Here is a 24,847-nt window from a genome sequence, read left to right as displayed (position 1 = left end):
GAGGACCCGGGTTCAATCCCCGGCCCCGCCTGTGTGGAGTTTGCATGTTCTCCCCGTGCCTGCGTGGGTTTTCTCCGGGCACTCCGGTTTCCTCCCACATCCCAAAAACATGCGTGGTAGGTTGATCGCGGACTCTAAATTGCCCATAGGTGTGAACGTGAGTGCGAATGGTTGCTTGTTTCTATGTGCCCTGCGATTGCCTGGCGACCGGTTCAGGGTGTACCCCGCCTCCCGCCTGAAGATAGCTGGGATAGGCTCCAGCACGCCCGCGACCCTAGTGAGGAGAAGCGGCTCAGAAAATGGATGGATGGATGTTGAAAAACCAGCGTCCACATCTCCTGCCATCTGTCAGGCACGCTGAAAAATAAAGCCAACAAGACAATGCAGGTACAGTAACACATGCTCGTGTCCAGCTTCATTTGGTGAGGCGCCTCATTATGCACGATGCAGGTATTTACAGTAGGAGTCAGGCTGAGCTCTGGTGGACAGCTGGCGAGCAGAGCGCCGCCATGGCGAAAACGAGCGTCGGGGGATTTAAAGACGGAATAGTTGACACGTCGTCACAATACGGCTTTATAAGCCAAGCAATTATTAGTTATACCTTACTTTGTCTAAGCTCCATCGAGTGCACGGCGATATTGTTTGCATGCGATTTGATTTATTTACATATTCATAATTCAGGTTGGCAGCATGGTGGACAAGTGGTTAGTATGTCTGCCTTAAAGTTCTGAGGGCTCTGGGTTTGAATGGCGACTACGGACTTCCTGTGGGGAGTTTGCATGTTCTCCCTGTACTTGCGTGAAGACTCCAAATTGTCCATAGGTGTGAATGTCAGCGTGAATGGCTGTTTGGCTATATGTGCGCTGCGATTGGCTGGCGACCAGTCCAGGGTGTACCCCGCCTCTTGCCCAAAGTCAGCTGAGATAGGCGGGAGTGAAAAAGTGGGAGTGAAAAATAGATGGATGGATATTTATGTATTCTATTTATTATCTTAGCCAATCGCTGTGTGTTGGTTAGTCAGTCAGTGAGTGAGTTAGTTAAACAGCATGCAGTCCACACATACTGATTTGTAACATCTTAACCGATTACCAAAATGTGAGACCCCACACAAGACTAGGACAAAATGTGTACTGGAGATGACCAACACAAAACATGAGACACATAACCATATCTCTCCTCCCCCAAACCAGATGTCTGTCTTAGTACCAACACTGACCTGTGGGAGGCAGCATGGTGGTACAAAACAAATAGAATTAAAAGTTGTAAGCCGAAGAAGAAAACTGAAAAAGTTAGTCTGTTTCTAGAGACTACGTTTGCTTAAATCCGGCCCAATTATCGGTATGTGCGTACCCCACACAAATCGCAAAAGGCAACAGTTTGTTTTGCTCACAGTTAAGTTATAAATAGCACGAGGCTAGCTAGCTAACTTTTGCTCGGCTAGTTAGTTAGTTAGTAGATGGAGCTCTGGTAAAAATAAGCTAGCTATGTTCAGCAGCTGGACCCCACTTTGTAATGCTCATTACCAAAACCCGCAGGACTGGAGTGCAATAATATTAGTACAAGGCAACAGTCTGTTTTGCTCAGTCAGTTAGTAGCTAACACTAGCTAAAGTAAGAATCTCCCATTGTCATTGTGTTTCGGTCTTGGCGGAGGTCTGCACTCCTCTCTGGTGCTTTTTGTTCTCTTGCCTGACACCGCCCCCCCCCCCCCCTCCTCCGCCGCAACCCTTTTGCAGGCCACCTTACCCAGCCTGCTTTGCGGTGCCAGAGGTGCCAGAGGCGCCAGCCGCACCCTGTCCCGCGCAGCTTCCCGCCACCCTGTCTTGAAGCGCGTGACCAATGGCCGTGATTAATAATCCTAATCATTGGCAAACGTGCCAGCTGCCCTGTGGCAACGGGCACATCTGATTTATGATTGTGTAAATGCAAACAGTCATTGTCCATATTCACCGAAGAAAGGGCAAGTGGAAAGGGGTCCGGGGTGGGTTTGGATGCGTGCCCAGGAAATATGATTTTATCTTCGAAAGTCATTGTTCTGCATCCCTCGCGGTCATTTGTCTGTGGTCGGGTCACACAGTCCTCACCTAGTTGCGTTTTGATCTCAGCGGGCTTCAAAGCTGTCTGGGGCCACAGGGGTTCGGGGGGTATTGTGCATGCAGACGGCCCCTCATTGACATTGCAGTGGTGAGGTGTACGTCCACAAAGCTGCAACAGAAACCATCAATAAGCCACGTGACTCGGAGCCATTAGCAAGCTGGAATGCAACCAGCTGCCTGTCGCTCACTAAACATCTCAACTTTGTGTTACCTGGGTGTGTATATATCAGTGTGTTAGCCTCATCCGGTGTGCAGATGTGTCCGTCATTGATAGAAGCAGACTACATATTACCTCGGTCATTAATCACCGTCAACTGTTCGGGTTTGTGCGTGTCTACAGAACGCAGAGCAGAGTAGTTGTGACAGCTACTGGGCGCCAACCTGTCCATAGCCTAATCTCATTAGGCTCCTCCTGGCATCCAGGACGCTTCTGCGGAGCGAAGGAGACAAGGCGTTCAAGCGTATAATGGATATCTAAATCGTCTGAATGAAGCCTCGCAGACTGGCGTTCAAAGCATGCAGGGAAATGCATTGGGGAAAGGGTGCGAAGTGTTAAGTGTAGCATGTGGCTATGCTAATAAAGCACAGGTACAGTGGAACAATCTGTTCAAGGTGGGTGCTCGAGCTTTGGTTTACTGTATTTCAATTGTGAATGGATTTTTCCCAAGAATCAGGTTGAGATTTTGTCATCATAAAAGTTACGTTGGTTCACCTAGCCCTGTCTTTGTTCTGGATTCTAGTTCAATTTTTGCGCCAGATTATCCTTGAAATTCCTTGAGTTGTTTGACCAACCATTGGATTTCAAAGGGGAGTTGAGGTTTATGGATTGTTGTTAAATTTTGGGAGAAAAATTGAGGTCAAATTCTAAATCATCCAACTATTGGACTTGTGAAAGTCATTGGGCTTCCGTTTTTTAGTCAGCTTTTGGACCATATTTCCAGAATTTTGAAGTTTTCCAACTACCTGCCACATTTGGCTGCTCACGATATCATACGCAAACATTGAACTTTCTGATTCTGGATTCTTGTTTCGCAACAGATTATTTAACTGCCAGACTATGACTTTTGAGGATAATTGGGTTTGTTTTTTGTTCTACGCTCTCTGACTGAATTCTAATCTTTCCAACATGAACTGCTGTAACAGTGTTTTATTCCAAAGAAAAGCCACCTAGCCCAGTTTTTGTTCAGGCATGTTCGACGTCTGAACCATTAATAGTTTGGATGAGCACATTCTAAGTTTCGCCTAGGGCAGGTTAGATTCTGGAATCTTTATTATACTTTTGGTTGAATTCCTAATTGCCTAACAGTTAGAGTCTCAAGGATCAATTGTAAAAGTTTTTCATTTCAAAGAAAGGATAAATAGCCCCCTAGCCCAGGTTTTTTCTCGGGTTGTGGATTCTTTTTCGACTTTTGGACCAGACTTTAAGTTTTTGGGTGAAGTTCCGAGTTGTTTGAGCCCTGAACTGTTAAGCATTTGGACGGTCACGTTATAAGTTCTACAACCATTTGAGTTTCAAGGGCAGTTCGGAATCTTGATTCTTGCTTGACTTCTGAGCCAGAGCTTCCTTAAAATCTCAGGTCAGGTTCTGAGTTATCTAACAAAACTATTAAGACTTTTGAAGGTCATTGAGGTGGTGTTTTTTTATTTGACTTCTGACTGCATTCTGAGTTGACCAACCATTGAACAGCTGTAACAGTGTTTCATTTCAAAGAAAAGTTGTAGTTGTTGTTCGGTTTATGGAATCTTGTTCAACTTCCCACCAGACTGTCCTTGAAATTTTAGACGTGTTTCCAGGTTGCTCCACTGCCAAACCATTGGACCTTTGAGGTTGCTCGGGGTTCTGGATTTTTGTTTTACTATTGGGCTACCAGTTTTCCATCCACCAAACTGTTGGGAGTTTCAAGGTTGTCCAACAACTGCCAAACTATTGGACTTCAAGGTTTGTTCCGGTTCTGGATTCTTATATTTTCTTGAGATATGAGGTCAAATTGGGAGTTTTCTAACCAGTGTATGACACCTGTGCGCTGGTCATCCTTAGGTCTGTCCCGCTCTGTCTGTGATGCAGCGCAGTGTTGTACCTGTCAGGCTGGTGCAGATGGGCTCCGGCTCCCAGAAGTACCGCGGCTAAACAGCCGTCATTAATCACCATATAAAGCCTCCCCAGCGGGAGATGCCCCAGGTTAGAGCACATCAAGAAATAAATTGGCTGAAAATGGCTCCGGACGAACGCGCCATCCCCCGGGAGGGGGGTGAGGAAGAGGAGGGGTGAGTCATCTGTCAGCTGCTTAAGCCACGGCGTCACTCTTGCCTGCCTTGACAATCTCAGATGTTTGCTTTCGGATTTCAGCACATTCATCTTCTTTATTTGGCTATGCCACACATTGAGAGAGAGGGTGTGTGTGTGTGTGTGTGTGTGTAGGAGGGTCCTAGAGTGATATAACAAACCATCAATTCACTGATGACATGTAACAGACATTTGACACTATAATGTCAAACAAATAAAGACGTAACTGCAATTCCCGTTTAAACTAGGTTGCTAACGAAAATGGCAGCACTGCGCTTTTTCGCTTCGGAGATTTATTAAAAAAACAAAAACTGAAATATCACAAAGCCATAAGTATTCAGACCCCTTTGCTCAGTATTTAGCAGAAGCACCCTTTTGAGCTAATACAGCCATGAGTCTTTTTGGGAAGGAAGCAACCAGTTTTTCACACCTGGATTTGGGGATCCTCTGTCATTCCTCCTTGCAGATCCTCTTCAGTTTTGTCAGGTTGGATGGTGAACAATGGTGGGCAGCCATTTTCAGGTCTCTCCAGAGATGCTCAATTGGGTTTAAGTCAGGGCTCTGGCTGAGCCATTCAAGAACAGTCACGGAGTTGTTCTGAAGCCACTCCTTTGGTATCTTAGCTGTGTGCTTAGGGTCATTGTCTTGTTGGAAGGTGAACCTCCGGCCCAGTCTGAGGTCCTGAACACACTGGAGAAGGTTTTCGTCCAGAATATCCCTGTACTTGGCCGCATTCATCTTTCCTTCGATTGCAACCAGTCATCCTGTCCCCCACCGCATAATGCTGCCACCACCATGCTTCACTGTTGGGACTGTATTGGACAGGTGATGAGCAGTGCCTGGTTTTCTCCACAGATGCCACTTAGAATTAAGGCCAACAATTTCTATCTTGGTCTCATCAGACCAGAGGATCTTATTTCCCACTATCTTGGGAGTCCTTCAGGTGTTTTTTTTCTAGCAAACTCCATGCGGGCTTTCATGTGTCTTGCACTGAGGAGAGTCTTCTCTCGGGCCACTCTGCCATAAAGCCCCGACTGGTGGAGGGCTGCACTGATGGTTGACTTTCTAGAACTTTCTCCCATCTCCCGATTGCATCTCTGGAGCACAGCCACAGTAATCTTTGTGTTCTTCTTTACCTCTCTCACCAAGTCTCTCCTCCCCCGATTCCTCAGTTTGGCCGGACGGCCAGCTCTCGGAAGGGTTCTGGTCGTCCCAAACGTCTTCCATTTAAGGATTATGGAGGCCACTATGCTCTTACGAACCTTAAGTGCAGCAGAAATCTTTTGGAACCTTGGCCAGATCTGTGCCTTAGCACAATTCCGTCCCTGAGCTCTTCAGGCAGTTCCTTTGACCTTATGATTCTCATTTGCTCTGACATGCACTGTGGGCTGTAAGGTCTTATATACACAGGTGTGTGGCGTTCCTAATCAAGTCCAATCAGTATAATCAAACACAGCTGGACTCCAATGAAGGTGTAGAACCATCTCAAGGATGATCAGAAAAAATTGACAGCACCCGAGTTAAATATATAGTGTCACAGCAAAGGGTCTGAATACTTATGGCTGTGTGATATTTCAGTTGTTCTTTTTTAATAAAGCTGCAAAGATTTCAACAATTCCGTTTTTTTTCTGTCAATATGGGGTGCTGTGTATACATTAATGAGGAAAAAAAATGAACTTAAATGATTTTAGCAATTGGCTGCAATATAACAAAGAGGGACAAATTTAAGGGCTCTGAATACTTTCCGTACCCACTGTACATCATCATCAAATACTGATTTGTTACTGTTTTTTTGACATTCTATGCTGAAATTTTAATTAAATAAAGACTTACTGCTCATCTCATTTAAACTATGTTGCTAACCAAAACAGCAGCACTTAGCCATGCACATGAACATGTCTCACTGATTAATTCAAGTGTGGAAAGATACAACACCATTGAATGTTTCACAGATAGACTCTGTTGGTAACTGAAACAGAGGCACCACGTCAGGCACATAAATAGTCTTATTTGAATTAAAGTATGGACACTTAGCACATTTTTCCGCATTACAAAAATAAAACTACCGCGTGTCCGAAATTTGTGGAAATGCTGTCATTTAACTAAATCCCTGCTCTGGATTAAATATAAAGTACATATTGCCCCCTTTGTCCACCCTGTAGTATAGAGTCGTGATTAATTGCTATTAGATTGCTAGATATACTTATTATTTGAATTATTTCTCTTTATTGATTGGTTGGGAGGCCCGTTGGCTTCTCGAGAGGCGTTCAGTGTCTGTTCTAAACACTTGCTTTAAAGTAATCCATATTAATCTTCCATTGGCGACCTGATCTCGGTACAGCGTCGCCTGGGGTTTTCCAGATTTTTTTTTGCTCAGTGAACTACCCACTTGTGTTCTATAACAGTGGGAAGGCCTATCTGTCTTCTGAAGCACTCCATCCATCAATCAATCAATCACCACACGCTCGGCTCGTGTTATCAATAAAGATTGAGACATAAAAAGGTGTCGACTGTGGACGGTTGCCAAAGATGGAGGTCAAGGACATGCGGTGGTCCGCACCTGTCCAGTTCTCTCTCCTGCTCTCCTGTCTGCTGTCCACTCGTATGATTAATGACCACAGGGTCAGCCAATCCACTGCTGCTCTATTGACCCTGCACCACCTTTCACCGTAGCACCTCAGGGTCCTCCACCATCTCTCAATATCAAACGCTATACAGTCCTGATACTCAATACGTGATGAGGTATTTTAACTATAATTATAATTTTTTTACAAAGAAATCTCAGCTTCGTAATGAGTCAGTGTTGTGGTTCCACTTCAGAACAGCCAGTCCAGGCAAATATTACCTGTTGCTATGCAGACCCGTTACACACTATGTTGGAGTGGTGCATAAGTAGAAATTATAAAAATATAGGAGAAATTTTGTTGAAACTACTTGTTTTCAACAAATTGAAATCAATAAAATAGAAGAAGAAAAAACAATATTTTGATGATTCTTTTGAAATATCTCAACATTCCAAACATAATAAAATAATATATTTGCTTACATAAGTAGCTTTAATTACAAAAATAATGTAGAACCTTATTTTTATTTTAGCAAATAAACAACATTGAAATGAAAAATAGAAATGAATGAAATGAGGGCAATAAAAAATATTTTTGGTAAAAAAAAATAAAAACAAAAACAAAATAATAGAATCATTTTTAGCTAGATATGAAAGGGACAAATTATGAGACAAACTCTTCACAATGCCGGAGTTTTACGCTACTCAAAAATACATGCATACATATATAACATTTTTCAATCCAAAAATATACTACATGGATAAAATTGAAATAAATCATTTATGAAAATAATATTTTTTTTAAAGTTAAAAAACAAATCAAAACGTAAAAAATTAAAAACTAACGATAAAATAAAAATAATAACTTCGATTCATGTAGCGCCTTTTAACGGACCCAAGGGCACCTGAAAGTATTTCATGGGGTGATTAGAATATTAATGAAAAATACATTTGAAGAAATAATATGTAAAAAATAAAATTCTTTGACATAAAATTGCACTTGAAATTGTAAAAACAATAGTTTTAAAATTAAAATTAGGAACCTATATTATACAATGAATATATAAAGTCTACACACCCCTGTTCAAATGACAAGTTATTGTCTTATGAAAAAGTGAGACCATGATAAATTATTTAAAAACTTTTTCCACCAATAATGTGACCAGCAATCTGTACAACTCACTTGAAAAAAATGTTTTTATCTTTTTGAGAGGGTAAGTAAAAATAAGTAATTGAAACAATGAAGTTACACAAGTGTGCACCCTCATAACTGGGATGTTGCTGAGTTCAGAATTTACCAATCGCATCCAAATTCATGTTTAATGGAAGTCGGAACACACAGCGACCATTTAAAGTGGCACTGATTAACACCAAATGCAATTTATATGTATGTAACATTTTTTGGGCTATCTAGCATAAGCCTTAAAGGTTTTTTTTTGTGTAAAACTGACTGGTATTTGGAACTGTTCATAATTCCCTCAACGTCGACTAAACCCCCAGTTCCAGGCGAAAGAAAAACAACCCCAAAGCATGATACCGCCACCAGCATACTTCACAGTAAGTATGGTGTGTTTTAGTGAGGAGCAGTGTTGTGTTTGTGGCCATACATACCTTCTGGAATTATGGCCAAAAAGTTCAACCTGAGTTTCAGTTTATTTTTTCACTTGTTATTATTCGCATTTCCCACATGTGTTTGTGAGATTTTAATGTGATTGATTAATTTTGAACGCAACCACATTGCAGTTATAAGACGGTGACATTATTTCGGTTGCTTATTTTTACATCCCTTCTCAAGAAGATATATTTTTGTTTAAAATCAATTGCATTATACGGGTCATTGTTCATATTAATGGAGGAAAAGGTTCTGAAATGATTTATCTTGGTCTCAAATTTCCTTTTATCACAAAAACCTGTCATTTGAACAGGGGTGTGGAGACTTTTTATATCCACTGTGAGGGACCCAATGATGCTACATGAAAATGTATTTTATAAAATACTTCTGCTACTTATAAAGCTATATAAGAAAATCGAATTATGCATTCAGAAAGATGGCTGCCAGTTATTTGAAGACAGCCAGACTAAAAGAACATCAACATGCAATGAATAGAGCTTAATAGCCCAAAAATCTGAATCCTAATGAATGTGTGTAGCATAAATCACAGCATCATGATGGTCTCTATCAGTGTGACACGCCGCGAAAAGGCCAACGATGTCACCAGGTTAAGCGCCTCCATTCGTCTTCTTCTAACATGGGCAGAACGCTGGGTGTCATGGGGTGGGGGGATGTGAGCACAATGGAGGTGATCTCTCTGATCTCTGCGCTCCTTTTGTGCTTGCCGCCATAATTAATGTTCATCTCAGAGAGAAGCCACGGCCTCGGCCTCTCCGTTATTTTATCCCGGCTGGACTTCTTCTGGCTCGACGCGACTTCTCAGGCTGTCTTGAAAAAAGTGACATTAAAAAAAAAAAAAAAGCCTCAAAACATATCGTGCGACCCCTCGGTGTATCTCATGAAAAACCCAATTTAGTGAGCATCGAACAATTAATTTTGGAGGAGAATAGAGAGCGTTGTAAAGGCGACAGACAGATTGAAAATTCATGGCCAATGCGTTGTGTTTTGTAGCAGCCTAAAAACCACGAGCTTCTGGCGCTCCAAAATTCTCCGTCTAATCTGAAAAAACACCTAAGTAAGATGTATTTTTATTTTTATTTTTTTTTAAAAGCTCGCTTTTTTCCCCCTCAGTACGAGTACTATGAAAGTTTATAAAAGTGACTATTTTGTACGCAGAGAAATTGTGCTACGTTATCAAAATGTGTATCGTATATAAATAGCAGTAAAAATTCATATTTCCGTTTGACTTATATACTTAAAATATCAATGGGTTTAAAAGCCTATACCAAATGGTGAAATGTCACTTGATGGTGAAATAAAGAGCATAATCATGGTAAAAAAACCAAAACTTTTTATTTACAGGAATACACAGCTCAAAGGTTTGAGGACAATGGATTCACGGTATTGTCACATTGTTTGGATTGGATCGTTGTTCTTCATACTTCTAAATCATCTGTACTTTGACTTAAGTCAAACTTAACTTTGCCACATCTTCTTATATGAGATAACAATGTTGAACTCTTACTTCAAGTTACCTCTGCAGTTAATAAAGGGTTTTATGCCCATCCCAGTTTGATTTAGAACAGATTGGACTCATTTTATATTTCTTACCTCTCATTTCCTATTGTAAACATAGTTTTGAAATTTGACCAAATCAGACATCGAAAAACGTCCCGGTTTTAGGTAACTTGAAGCATTTAGTGTACATTTCTTTCCATCGATGTTAAAAACTAAACCAAAAAAATCTGGTCCAGATTCCCACTCATTCCCGCTAAGTCTTTGTACGGGAATACTTTGAAGGTGTGTTGCGAGGGCTGTCATTTATCAGGCCTTCTGTGAGTTGCCCCGTGCCTTGCTGTGCGATGCTTTGAGGGGTCAGGCTGCCTTCACAGTGGTCTCGCAGTAATGATTAACTCTCAGGGATTGTCCGGCACTCCTCTGCTCCTCTGGGAGCGCCAAGTGTCGCTCGGCGGAGGTCAGCGACCGTGTCGGTGTGATGCTCTCAAACTATCGCTGGAAAATGACACGAACTTTGTCAAGAATTGATGAGACGATTGTGAGACGCTCACTTGTAGTCATTTTCTCCCATCAGAAAAGCTTTGCTGCACCACATTCCACTAGCAGGAAGGCACGGACGGATAGGTACGATACCATGCCACATTACAGCTAATATTGACAATAAGATAATAATAGACACTATATGGCTACGGCCATGATACAATATGGTACAGTAAATACTATATGCAATACAGATACAAAATTAGGCTACATGCTATGATCAGATATCAATATATTATGATTAAGGTGCAGTACTGTACGGTATGCTATGGATACAATATGATACGATACAAAACAATATATTCTGGATCCAGACACAATATATAAAACCGTGATACGATATGTATACTATTTGATAGGGCTGCACGATTATGGCCAAAATAATAATCACAACTATTTTGATGAATAATGTAATCCCGATTAATAATCACGATTATTCCTCAGGTTAGGGAAAAATCTTTTTGTATTGCACTACTTTGTAAGAAACAATATGTAACTGTTTTCAGTTCCAAATGAATCTTGAAATAGTAATATATAATGGATAATAAGTTTTAAAAAAAATAATAAAAAATGTACCCAAAAATTTTGACTTTAGCAAGGGCTAACTAAATAAATGTGCTATTACAAAGTGCAATCCCTAATTGCAATTTAATGGAAGCAAATACAATTAGTGCAGTGAAGGCAGTAACATGAAGCTGCAGGCACCGACTTTTCATTTCAAAATCCCTGTCGTCAATCGAGTGAATGGTCAAGGACGGTACGTCTCCGCTGGTCTGCTTGGCCATTGGTCAGTCATGCACGGTCACAAATTGCAAAGAACTTGACAGTTGTGATTTGCCTCCCTATTTACTTTCTGTTTTTTTTTTTTTTTTTTTTTTTTTATTGCGGTCAGGCCAGCCGAAAGGTGTAAGTCAATGCAGCCGCTACAGCGATTGTTAATAGTGTCACGCCGCCTCTCCGCCAACAGTGCTGAGAGGGCCAACTTCAAAATAAAAGCTTCATATATTACTACATTGGCCATCAATGCCATTTTAAGCTTTTATTTTGAAGTTGGCCACGAGCGCAGTGCCGCAGCTTAATAATGAAGCTTTAACCATGCGTTCGCTCCCTTGTGGCTGACTGACTTGGTGGCGGGCACTGCTGCAAATGAAGCACTTTTGATATGTAGCAATGCCCGCATTTTAAATGTAAAAAAAATCACCGACGACCAGGCTCATTTAAACATGGCAGCCTAAATCATGATCACGATTAAAATTGGATTAATTGTGCAATCCTACTATTTGATAAGATCGTATAATACGCATCCGGACACGATATATAATTACATACTCCGATACAGTATTGTACGTTAATGTACCATATGCTATGGTATGGATATGATATGATACAATTAAGATAGGGATATGCAACGGATACGATACGGATAAGACACTATGTGATATGACGCAATCAGATAGGATCCACACGGAATACAGATACGACAGCGACACGTAACAATATGGATGACATGGTATATTGAACAATACAGATTGAGTTACTGGACAAATATGATTACGATACAGACACTGTATGTATAGAGGTGGACTATACCCTGGACTGGTCGCCAGCCAAAGGCAGGGCACATGTAGACAAAGTGCTCAATCACTTGGTGTGCGGCAAAGAATTGCCAACAGTAATCTTTTCGCGATGGTCCACTTCGGTCACGTTCGGCTGCGTTGCCTGGTGTGCGGCGGGCCTTAGTTAGTTAATTAGTTAGGTTAACTGACTAAATAAGTAACTAACTACGGTGGTGGTTCTGGAAATGCAAAATGAGGCAGAAGACGCAGACCGAGGCGAGAACCGGACCTCAGAACTGTGAGCCAGACCAGCTAACCACTAGGCAACTGCTAGGCCCTGGGAATAATGTGAATTTCAGGGAAAATTAGGAGATACATCTGATCTCATGGGTCTATGTCTTCAGTTAGAATTTTAATAATATCATTTAATAGCTGCTGTGGTCCACTGATATTTCCTCCATTAGATCTGACTCGCCATTTTTACTGAAAGTGCTGATAAATAATGAATGAAGGACATAAATAGGACATTGTGAATGTGGCGCTATACTTCAATTTATCTCCTTTGTGTTCGGAACACTTAAACGTCCGGCAAGATTTAAGATTTTTTTTGTTTATGTCCATTTTTTTGGAGTTCAAGTTTATCACCATGCACAAAGAAAGGCGAGTGAGTGTCGGCATTAAACGCGCTCATTGTGTTGATTTTACACCTTTTTGATGGGCCGTCAATAAATCCAACGGGAACAAGTGCTGTTGTGAGTCTGAAGTTCAGGCCAGGGCCAGCCAGAGTGCTGTATCAGTCAAGTCTTGTCAACTTCTCCCACTGGCTCAAGACGCACAAGTGCACATAATTTTGAGCCACTCATTGAGCGCGGCCGTGTTTGAACCATATTCAACCTTTCCGTGTCAAGACCACCCACCGGTCCGTCGCACGAATATGATATAGAGGCGATTTACGCGGCGTCACAAAGCCTCGGCGGCGGCATAAATTACCTCCTCCCGGAGGTGCCGCCGGCTTTTATGTAGAGAATGTCCACATCCACAACTTCCCAGGAAGGAAGAAGACTTTTTCCCAGCTTACTTCACACACACAGGGGGGTCTGTAGCAAGGGCTATTTGGGTCCAGGGACCACTGCCTTTTTTTATGCCATCGAATGGGTTCACATAAAATAATATTTTAATGGACCAGCAGAGAAACAAATAAACACAAATGATTTAGAATGGGCGGCACGGTGAACGACTGGTTAGCACATCTGCCTCACAGTTCTGAGGTCCGGGGTTTAAATCCCGGCCCCGCCTGTGTGGAGTTTGCATGTTCTCCTCCGGTTTCCTCCCACATCCCAAAAACATGCATCAATTGGAAGACTCTAAATTGCCCGTAGGTGTGAATGTGAGTGCGAATGGTTGTTTTGTTTCTCTGTGCCCTGCGATTGGCTGGCGACCAGTTCAGAGTGTACCCCGCCTTTCGCCCGAAGATAGCTGGGATAGACTCCAGCGCCCCCGCGACCCTAGTGAGCATCAGCGGAACGGAAGATTAATGAATGAATGATTAAGAATCCAACTCTCCATTGCGCGGAAATGGCTGTTATTAGTGAAAGCCCTGCGCTTGTTCGTCTTCAACGAGACGGTCCCTTCTTGGAGTAATGGCAGATGTGTCGAGTGGGACAAGTGTGTTAATTATGTCGGGTCTACTTTGTAATTTTGTTACAGTCACCGTCATTTCAGAAAATCACACTTCACGAAGATAGGATATTGCAAACGGAAGCAAGGTCTGTCGCCACCAATTACGTTGAGTGGGCTTGGTGCGTCTGCAGCGATACACCCGTACGTATTTCAAGTACTTTGTAGGACTGCTGATATTTTCTCTTAATTGTAGCTTTCTTTTATTTAGAAGTTCTGGCTCTTCTTCTTCTGTCTCATCTTCTGGCCATCCCCCTTTCTGAAGAAGCTTTCCAAAGACGTTTGTAATTTACTTCTTTTTGCTAGCTTGTTGGATTACTTTTTTTTACTACAGTAGCACATGACCGAGACAAGCGGTTTGGCATGTATACATACAGAGACACAGGCAGATGCATTTGACTTTAAAATATACAACTTTTTTCAGACTATTTTTGTGGGTTAGGGGTGGTTATTATAAGGTTGCGAGAATAGAGTAGCATTTGAACGCGTGGTTGTGGCAACATCATGCTTTGCGGCTGATTTTCTTCAGCTGGAACTAGGGCCTTTATTCAAGGTGGAGGGAATTATGAACAGTTCAAAATAGCAGGCAGTGTTAGCACAAAAAAAGTTGTAATATTTGAAACAGAGATGTATTCTGTTTGGGTGATCAGTTATAATCTTACAAGAATAAAGTAGTACTATGATATTCAATTGAAGTAAAAATGATTATTAATTGAAGTAAAAGTTGAATGAGCAAAGAAAGTTATATATTTGTAGAAAATAGGACTATATTCTAAACGCATACACCTTTTGTTATTCAAAAAAATCTGACTTTATTCCTGTAATAATAAGCTTTTTATTCTTAAAAAGACAGCTTCAATCATATCGGAGCTTTTAATTGGCCCAAAGCTACAGTCGAGACAAGTAATTGGTTCTCTTAGGTATGCCCTTTTTTAAATGATATCATAATTTATTGCAGATTAGTTTTCTGACCCTCAAGCTATGGCTGGTGGAACATTGGGGGTTAATAACTATATATATATATATCTATATATATATATAATTTCATATTTTAATATTGATTTTATTATTATATTTGACTTTCCTCTGATTGGTTGCTTCCGTGTAGAAGACCCACTTGTGAGCGCACACGTGTTTGTATTGTTGACAGTGCTGTCTCGGGAGTGGAAAGGGAAGGCGGAGCTCTTCACTAGTGACATAGATAAGCTCGAGAAATTGTCTTTTTCATCCCTGCATTTGAGTTACATCAATTTATAGTACAAACGCCGACTTCAAGCCTCATTCCATTAGTTTTCCCAGTGACAGTCCAAATGTTCAACTTCCCAGTTTTCTAGAATGCAGCGTGAGCATAATAGTGCAAGTATAAATCAGAACACTCGTCCCCTTTCTTTTTTCCAACAGACGAAAGAGGCCGAGAAGCGGCTTGTCTGTCAAGCCGGTCGTCATGCTCCTCACGCAACAGAGCAGGAATGTTGTTTTATTTGTCCTGGGCTGAAGAGAAGAGTCAGACTCGGTGTTATGGCGGGACAATGAGAGGCGGGGAGAGCGGCCTTTTTTGGGCCCTTTCTTGTTTCCAAAACAGGCTGGGACATTGTTGTCCTTTCTGCTAATTAAGCTGTTAGAAAGAGGGGCTGGTCTGACAGGGTCCCGCTTGGCAGGGAGGCAAAGAGTCAATAGGGCCCCGAACTGAACGGCAGACATTTATGGGCATCCCCAGAGCCATTGTTTTCCCCCACCGAGGAGCTTTTCACGGCGTCCGCCTCTGTCTCGCTGACCTGTACAATGAGAAGAATGCCGCTCTCAAAGCCGGGAGACGCGCACAAAGGGGCCGCCCCGTACCACGAGGATTTCACGGCGCTGGGATGAATCCGGACGCTGCCAAGATTCTGGGGATGGGACTTGATGCTTCACAGTCTCTGGGCTACACCTTGTTTGCGTGTCTTTATATAACCGATAAAAGTGTGTGTGTGTGTGTGTGTGGGGGGGGGGGGGGGGTATTATTAGTACAGTAGTATCTCAATTTACAGGTTGAATTTGTTCCATAACCAATCTTAACTCAATTTACTTGTATATCAAATACATTTTGAAATGCAAGTTATGCGTTCCTGCACCCAAAACAACACCACCACCAACACCAAAGTGCAAAACACCAAACCACTGAGAAAGTGAGAAATTATTTTTATAATCAATTTAAGATTAAGATTAAGACCGTCTGGGCATGACTTGTTGCCTAGAGCAGCTAGGAGCGCCATAAATCAATTTGTTAGCCAGCCCACTCGCCAGTCGGTCAGATATTGTAGTGTTATATTTAACGGTAGAGAATTCCATCAGCATACCCCCCTCCTCCCCTGTCGACGATTAGTTTTGGCAGCAGAAAAACTCGATCATCAACGCCCCCACCCACCCTCGCCCCCCCCAGAGATGATTCGATGATTGGTTGCATGCCCCTGAAAGCAGCTCTTAAAGAGTGTTCTCTTTTTGTATTTGTGTTTGACAGTTTCTACCATTGAATAATAGTAGGTTACAAAACAAAATTGTACATTTTGACTGGTTTAGGACAATTTTGCATCGCTGAATCCGAAAATGACATCCGTTGCTTTTGTTCAGGTCAGGTTTTTATGCCAAGTTGTTCACAGTTCATTCATCAAATGTTACAAACTTTGCTTACTGTAAATTGAATAGTACACATTGAGAAAATTAAGTACCTGTAAATTGAACATTATGTTATCATTGTTCAAAATTCAGGGCATGAACCTCCGTTTATTTAAACCTCTAAAGCGAAAATACCTGTACATGTAAACAAACACATGTGGCCATAGTTCCCACATGAGGGAATTATAATACCTTAATTGCACTATTTTTTCCCGCTTCACTTGAGGAGCCGCGTAGCCAAAAGGTACGCTTACCTCAAAATTTGGCTCGCAACACAAAGTAAAAAAAAGGCTCGTAACTCGAAAAACTCGGAAGTTGGGGTACTCGTAAAAGTCTGCTAGCTTAATGCAAAACGTCAAAGATGGACTAACGGAAATTAGTACTGATCTTAAGCCTCAGTGGAAACAACCAATACTAAAATGGCAAAACGTGCTACTGTATTTCACTGAAGGGGCATCATCTCTTCATACTCTTAAATGATTCTGCATCTCTTCCAGTTGACCTCGGTTCTGCCCGGCATATTGCGGCACAACATGGTACTGCACTGGAGGGAGGTGAATAACTCTATATTCGGAATTGCCTGTATGCTGTGAACACCCATAAAAAAACTATTGCTTATGTGCGACTGATGAATCGCGATATAGCAGGGCAACACTGTAATAAGGAGCCAAAACCGTAGACATCTTGGAGAAGGTGCAAAAAGCATTTGTGTTGTGTCTGCTGCATTTGATGGTCATCCAAGCGTCTCAGCATGTTTTCTTGGATCGCTCCTTTCGCTCTCGTCGCCAAAACAAATTTTTAATCTTGCTGCAAACTTTCAGGTTTTTCTTTTTTCCGCGAGCTTGAATCGCCACCTGCTCATTTCTCCTTGTTGTAATGTAAAGCGTCAACTCGACGACAGCAGCCCAATTATAGAGCCATTTACATGTTTGTCAGGGGCTTTAAATAGCCACCACTTACTCGGGGCAGCCATATTGGCGAGGTCAGGCGCAGCATCTGATTGGGCGGCTTTACGACACCGCGGCCCTTCCCTCGCTCGGATGCGGCAAGGAAGTTACAAAAACAAGACGGGGGAAGGCGGTAAGAATAATAAAACAAAGATGACAACTTTGTTCTTCCTAACGGTTTGGCTGGGCCACCGCGTCCGGCTGCTCGGCGGAGCGCGGCAGCATGTGTTTCAGGGATTGTTCTGGAAGAGGGAGTGCGGAAACAGCAGGGAGCAGAAGACAAACAGGCAATTCGTGACTCATTAAACGCGGTGATGGCGGCCAGAGCCGTGGAGGGGTGCGAGGACCCCCGTTCCAACTGGGCGATAAAAACTCCACCCCCCCCTTCTGCACCAGCTGGAGCGGGCATCTGTCAGCCGCACGCCACGCCACGCCATGCCACGCCACCGATTACAAGCAACAAGGCCGACCTGGATGGACTGCGAACGCCACTTTTAAACAATGTACGCTGATGTAACATGGTCAATTGGGACCCTCACTGAGGGTCTCAACGAGAGCCCTTTTTCAAATCACATTAGCTGGACATATGATCCTTGAATCAATCCGGTTTCGAGCCCAATTTCAAGTCGGACAACTCCATTTCAAGTCTTTTCAAGTTCAATAAAAGCCCTGAAATCCGCCCCAAAAATGGCTGTATCAACACCTAAATGGTCGACTTTCAGTTACAGGTATGGGTCCTTGAAACTTTTTCGTGCGCCTTCTTACAATAGATGTATACATCCACTTTTGTGTTGATTGGTGAAACTGGTGTCAGGGGCAAATTTTGTCCAACTTTCCAAAACCTCAAAATGATGATTAAACTTCGACGCCTCTGTTAAAAAAGGCTTGGATACTTGCTTCTGAATCTGAAGCTCCCTAGTAGCGGTTCGTCAAAGCCCTGGAATTTACCCCAAAATGGCTGCTTCAAATCCAAAATGCCCACCTTCCTGTTCCATTTGAGGTATGGTTCCTTGTGACTTTTCATGCACCCTGTTCAAACATGTCCATCCAATTTCGTGACAAGAAACTGGTGCCACGGGCTACTTTTTACTAACTTTCCAAACCCTCAAAAGGATGATCAAACTTTGAGACCATGTTACGCATACATTTAGCGTCAACCATCTGTTTCTGATACCTGTTTCCGATTGGAGCTCCTTTGGGTGAATTCTCCAGTAGGAGTTTTTCAAAATGAAAGCCCAGAAGTGGCGGCCTTCCTGTTCAATTTCATACATGGTTCCTTGAGACTTTTTCATGCATCCTGTCATGCTCGACATGTCCACCCTATTTCATGTCGATCGGTGAAACTGGTGTTGGGTGCGAGTGAATTTGGGGGGGGGGGTTGTGTTCTGAGATGTGACATCTGACATCTTGTTCAATTTCGGACATGGCTCCTTGTCCAACCAATTTTGGGTCTGTCAGTAAAACTGGTGTCAGGGGCAAATTTTTCCAACTTTCCAAGGATCATAACTGTGCTTATTCTTTGGGCAGTTGTGTTTGGGATAAATAAAATGGGATTTCTTTGCATGTTGAGCCCCCCCCCCCCCAAAAAAAAGCTCAATGATTCCAAGAGTGCCCTGAAACTACTCCGAGCAACATAGTTTTAGGGTACAATCGTGCTGTGGTAATTTTGTTGGGGGGAAGGGCAGTAGGGCAGGGAGAGCCCTCAAATACTTATTATATTTATTTCTGGGCATTTTGAGACACCCCGCAAAAATGTGATTCTCAAACACAGAATCATAAACACAGTGATTCCATGAAGGCCCTGAAACTCCTCCAATAATTTTTTTGGGGTGTTTTTTATTTTTTTGTGGAAAACGACTACGTAGTTTTAGTGTGAAATCCAGCTAACAAACACACAAAGTCATCTAAACCTCTCTTTTAATGGAAAAGCTCCACATCAGCACAAGAAGTTTTGTAACGAGAGAAAAGTTTGCTCTTGACGGATTTTAATGACGAGCTAGCAGCCTAATTAAAGGGACCGAGGCATGAAATATGAATAAGCTGCTCACAGCTCCGCGATGTACGAGACAGTCCATGCGGTCTCTTGCCTGTGAATGTTTAATAAGCACGCCAACTAAACACGTGAAAAAGAAGACGGAACCCTGCCAAGGGGGGCGCAAAAGTGCCGGCGAAGGGACGCCATTAACGGGACGTTGGGATTGGGAGTTGGGCGGCGCGACAAACGAGGCTTGGCGGCTCCTCACCGGCGGTTGTAATTCGGACTGGAGCAGACATTACGGCTCCCCACGCGCTTATCTGCAGAATATGAAAACATCAGCATATGGCTGCCGACAGCACCGAGGCTAAAGAGTCAATTTCCCTCAAGCAACATTGGGAAGGGGGTGACATTCGCTTCCGTACTGCCCCCTTGGCCCGCCAGAGAGACGGAATGAGACGGAGGTGTAAAGGAAGGACAGATGGCAATATGCGCACAGGAAAAGGAAGTTGATCGGGAGCCTCCTTTTTTCTTGCACCAGCGGGTCACGGCGTGGTCGGCACGCACTTGACAAAGAGTTTGAACGTGGCGAAATCGGTCCGTCAGCTGCCAAAAGCTTTCCGGCGCCGCGCGACTCCTGGGAGCGCTCTTAGAAAACCCGCTGTTCCACGCCCATGAATTAAAGCGTTTACGGCCTTGCTTAAAATGAGCACTTTCTGGGCATGCTGCATGTGTGTGTGCGAGCGGGTGGCAGATGGGACGCAATATGGCACACCTACGCCCGGACAGATGTGGCACAGCACATAACACGAGCCAGGAGAGGACGGGGAAGCTCGGCAACATCTGGACCTCTGGCAACCTTCACCATTAGCTGACTTTAAAGGGCCGTGTTCACACTTGTGATTTGGTTCTTTGGTCCAGGCAAACGCGTTAAAAGGCGAAACGTTATGGAAAATTGACTTTCTAATGAGGCACGTCTGCATGTTCCCTCTCACAGATCTGAGCTTCAGGGTTTGACTCTGGCCCTCCTGTGTGGAGTTTGCAAGCTCTCCCCAAGCTGGTGTGGGTTTTCTGTGGGAACTCCGGCTCCCTCCCACATTCCCAAAACGTGCATGTTGCAGAGATGCCAACCGAGACAAATTCACTTCCAGAACAATTTGTCGGAATTTCCATATTTAAAAAAATGATCTCAAGAACATTACCACAGGACTGTTCTTGCAGCATATTATGTGATAGGATAAAAACAATTCACAACATAATCATTACTCTATAATCATATTTGTTAATAAATTATGACATCAATATTTATTTTGTCAAATAAAAAATAAGATTAAAGTGTACAAAGGGAGTGACAGAAGTGACGTTTTCCATCACCACGATGAGAGTATAAAAAGAAAATGTTGATTTAGGTTCAATTACAGTAAAAGTGTTGAGATGATTCACTTGTTAGATAATAATCTTCAACAATGATTTTAAGGACTTTAAATAGCTCTGGAAATAGGAACATTTTCTCAAATTCACACTTTACAGTTGATGATAATCAACATTCAAAATCTTTGATGGGACTGTAAATATTAGTAGGCTAACTTAAACTGACAGATCATTGTAACAGATTTCAAAAGCTGGACAAAGTGGGTAAAATTACATAACGTCTGTCAAAAATTAAATAAAGTACAAGGGGGGGGGGGGGGGGGCTTACTGTGATTCCCTTGGGCCCCCAAATGACTAGCTACGGTCCTGGGCGACGTCACTGGCCGACCTGACACAACCAAACTGGCATTCTTGGCTCGTACATTGATGAACAAGGCAATTAATGCGAATTGTAGGTCACATTGACCATCGAAACTTCATACGTATGATGGGATAGTATGTCATGTGTCGCGGTAGTCTGTCGTAGGAAACAAGAGTACCCACAGAAAAGCCAGTCAAGGACAGGGAGAACATGCAAACTTCACAAAGGATAGCCGGAGCCTGGATTCGAACCCTCGACATCATAACTGTGCCCTCGGTCATATAAAAACAAAAGATGACTTAATGTGGAGACTTTAACGATGCTAGTGTTCCAGTAGACTCTGACATGTGGTCGCTCCACAATGTTGTGTTTATGTTCCTGGGAGCTGCCTTGGTGCTTTTGTATTTAACACCAGTTTCCCTGAACTTAAATCTTAATATACCGCTAATATAGTTTGCAGTAATAAAGGCCTCTTCCCATCTGCAGTTGAGTAGATAAACACCCACTGCCAATTATAATACACCACAAGAAAACTGATTGCCACCCCTTCCGTTTGCTTTTTTGATACAACAATCCCACAAATGATACCTTCGTGTGGCGTCTTCATCCCACAGCCAGCTGTTCTGAATGGCAGATAAGGAGTCCCACCTCCCCCGGTGAGACCTGTCAATCACTTGCTCCGTGGAGTGGAGGAGCCGAGGCCCGGCCCGACATGGGCCTGTCATGGCCGGCTGCACAGGGGAACGTTCCCACCGCTCCCGGTCGGGGAAGGACTGGGCCCGCTGTGAGAGAATGCAGGGATGGCCGGTCAAGAGACAGGAGTCAAACAAAACCAACACGAGATTCAGGGTTGTAATGGTAAAGCTAGCATTATTTTTGGAACTATTGAAGTCAGGAAGTCAAACTGAGGGCATGCTTATTACATTTTGTCAAAAATGTTGGACGTTCTTGTATTCATGAAATCAGACTCAAACACGGATATTTCCGATATCGCGAGTTTTTTTTTCCCATTTACAATCCACTGGAAGGCTTTAAAGTCAGACTAAATGTTCCTATTTGCCAGTTTTATCAAAGGTAGCCGTGATTTTATGTATTTGGTTTTTTTTGGCTAATGTTCTCCTGGAAGGCTTCTAAGTCAAACTCAAATCCGCGACGTGCAACCTACTTGCGTGAAGGTGCTCTTCCACTTCCACCAATGTGAATTGATGCTGGCCTGACGTTGTGAAGTTTGATGGTGCCCCCTAGTGGTGACAGTCTGAAGCTCACTCGTATCTCAAAATGTTGCTCATATCTCAAGACAAAAAGTCAGCCAAGTGACTGCTCATATCTAAATAACTTATCTCAAGGCACCACTGTATTCCCTATTCTCTCGCTCCTCTCAATGTTTTTCTTCTCATATTTTTTTGTTTACATTCCCCTGGAAGGCTTTCAACCCAGACAAAAATGTTCAGATTTCCCATTTTTATGCAACGCAGCCATGATTTTTTGGAGGGTGTCGGGTAGACGTTCCCCTGAAAGGCTGCGAAGTCAGACTCAAAATGTGATATTTCCGATTTCCCTTTTCTTTTTTTTTTACGATTGCAGCCATGTTTTTTGGTTTACTTTCCACTGGACGGCTTCAAAGTCAGACTCAAAATGAGATATTTACGATTTCCCAGTTTCCACGAAAGCAGCATTTGAATGTGCGCATGTAGATTAGAGGTGTCTGGCAGTTTGCAAAAGTTTTCCGCAGCAGTTAAATGACTAGAAAATGTGGAACGACACTGTTTAAGATGTTTGTTTTTTTTAAACACACACACACATTCAACTATGATTAAGCCATTTCGTGTCTCCTTCCTGCCAAGGCTGAGATGAAAAATCTTCTTGGATGCAACAGCAAGTTTCTCTTGATAGTATTTAAAAAAAAAAAAAGTAATCACACACAGGAGTTGCAGCTCAATTAGACAATCACAGCACATTTCCGCAGTAGAGCAAACGACGGCTAATTAGCCAACTTGCATTTTGTGTTCCTGCATGTTTAAACAGAACACAGCGCACAGAAATTGGACGATAGCACAATATTAGTATTCAGTGGATAACTGACTGGAAAATACATATAAAAGACAAAAAACAACAAGAAATCCTCTACTATAATATACCCCTTGTCACAATTAATAGCTGGATGTGTCTTACATTTAAAAGACTAACCTCAATCAGGAGCCCCTTCAGGTAAAACAAACAAACAAACAAACACCAGGCACACGTTGCTGGAATTACCTTTTAAAACTCATTCACTGCCGGCTTTCCCAGTTAACATGGATATTTGACTTCTAAACCCGTCAATGGCAGTGATTAACAACCTCTCACAACCATGTGACACAGTAGACATTTTCACATCACATGTAGAGCAAAATAAATAAATAAATAAATACAAATTCAACAAAGAAATAAACCACTATTTGATATTACTATAAAATGTCCTACCTTCTCATAAATGCCTTACCCTGAATAAATGCCTAGGAGTAAAAAAAATAATAATAACAAATTACCCAAAGCACCATATAAAGAAAAATGGTACTGCACTTAAATTCAGACACTTTCAACCTATTTATCTTCAGCTGTAAACTGTACTGCAATACTAGTAAAAAACATTATAATATTTTATATAAAGTTCAAATAAAACCTATTACAGTAATAATAGGAGGGGAAAGAAATTACACTGCATGAAACCCCGCCAAAATGACCTTTACAGTAAAAGCATGCGATATAACTTTACCAGTAGTAGGGTTACAAAAAAATATGCAAATGCAAACATGGTGAGATCAAAATAAAATAAATACAGTATATGATTTACTGTAATTGTATTGCATATCACCCACAAACTTTCCATTTACACTGTACAGTAATACCATACTGTACTATATAATTTTAACATTAACAGGGAGAGAAAAGAAAATTGTAACTGTCGACATCAATTAGTAAATAAAAGCTTTAGTTCAAATGTTTTTAACTTGTTTATCATACTCTGTAATCATGCACATCACAACAAAATTCTGCATTCATAGCAAATCAATGCAATGCAATTATTTAAACAATGGCAGGGAGAGGATTTTTTTTAAAGGCAATCGTAACATGATCAGAGAAATATGAATGCTTTAATGCTAACGGTTTCAGAGATTTTAACCCTAATTTCTAATCTGTGCATATCATCAAAAATCTGCATTTCAGAAAATGGATGGAAGGATGGATACTAAATCATTGCTGTATAATTTTAACAATAACGGGGAGGAAAAGGATCAAGAGCACAGAAATGTGTGCTTTCATTGGAATGTTTTTTAAAAATTTGTCCTAATCCTCATCTGTACTGACCACATTTTGATACTTTTACACACACAAGCACAATTAATACTCAATGAATTTATGAAAAGTACTTTTAATGCAATTAGTTACGTAAATTATGCAACAAGCAGTTTAGTGTTCTGGTAATTCCTGGAGTCACAATGCGAGAATAAGAAGTGACATATGTCAAACAGAGGTGTACTGGATGCCTAAAAAAAGGTGCCCACGTTGTCTTAAAGTCACACAAAGAACCTTCAATATGGATCATATCTGTCTTGTTTCAAGTAAATGGAATTTGAGCGTAACCCCACACTGGCGTCCGCATATCCGAGCTCCAGGGGAGGGAAACTCCCCGACTCCGCGCTCCGGCCTCTTTGA

General features: G+C 42.1%; 1 long non-coding RNA gene across 3 annotated transcripts in view; it reads right to left on the bottom strand.

Annotated features, from left to right (window-relative positions):
* Positions 1–9,888: 9,888 nt before the first annotated feature.
* The window catches only part of LOC133486104 (uncharacterized), a 26,854-nt gene continuing 11,895 nt past the window's right edge, over positions 9,889–24,847 (bottom strand). For all 3 annotated transcript variants that reach the window (XR_009790915.1, XR_009790914.1, XR_009790916.1), the window contains exons 3-4: positions 21,740–21,933; positions 9,889–10,567 (exon numbers count right to left, since the gene is read on the bottom strand). This is a non-coding gene — a long non-coding RNA (uncharacterized LOC133486104). The remainder of the gene's footprint in view (positions 10,568–21,739; positions 21,934–24,847) is intronic.

Source organism: Phyllopteryx taeniolatus, chromosome 11 (assembly GCF_024500385.1).
Source record: "Phyllopteryx taeniolatus isolate TA_2022b chromosome 11, UOR_Ptae_1.2, whole genome shotgun sequence".
Classification (NCBI taxonomy): Eukaryota; Metazoa; Chordata; class Actinopteri; order Syngnathiformes; family Syngnathidae; genus Phyllopteryx; species Phyllopteryx taeniolatus.
The sequence above is the reverse complement of the archived record's forward strand: the minus strand, read 5'-3'. Positions and strand labels throughout refer to the sequence as shown.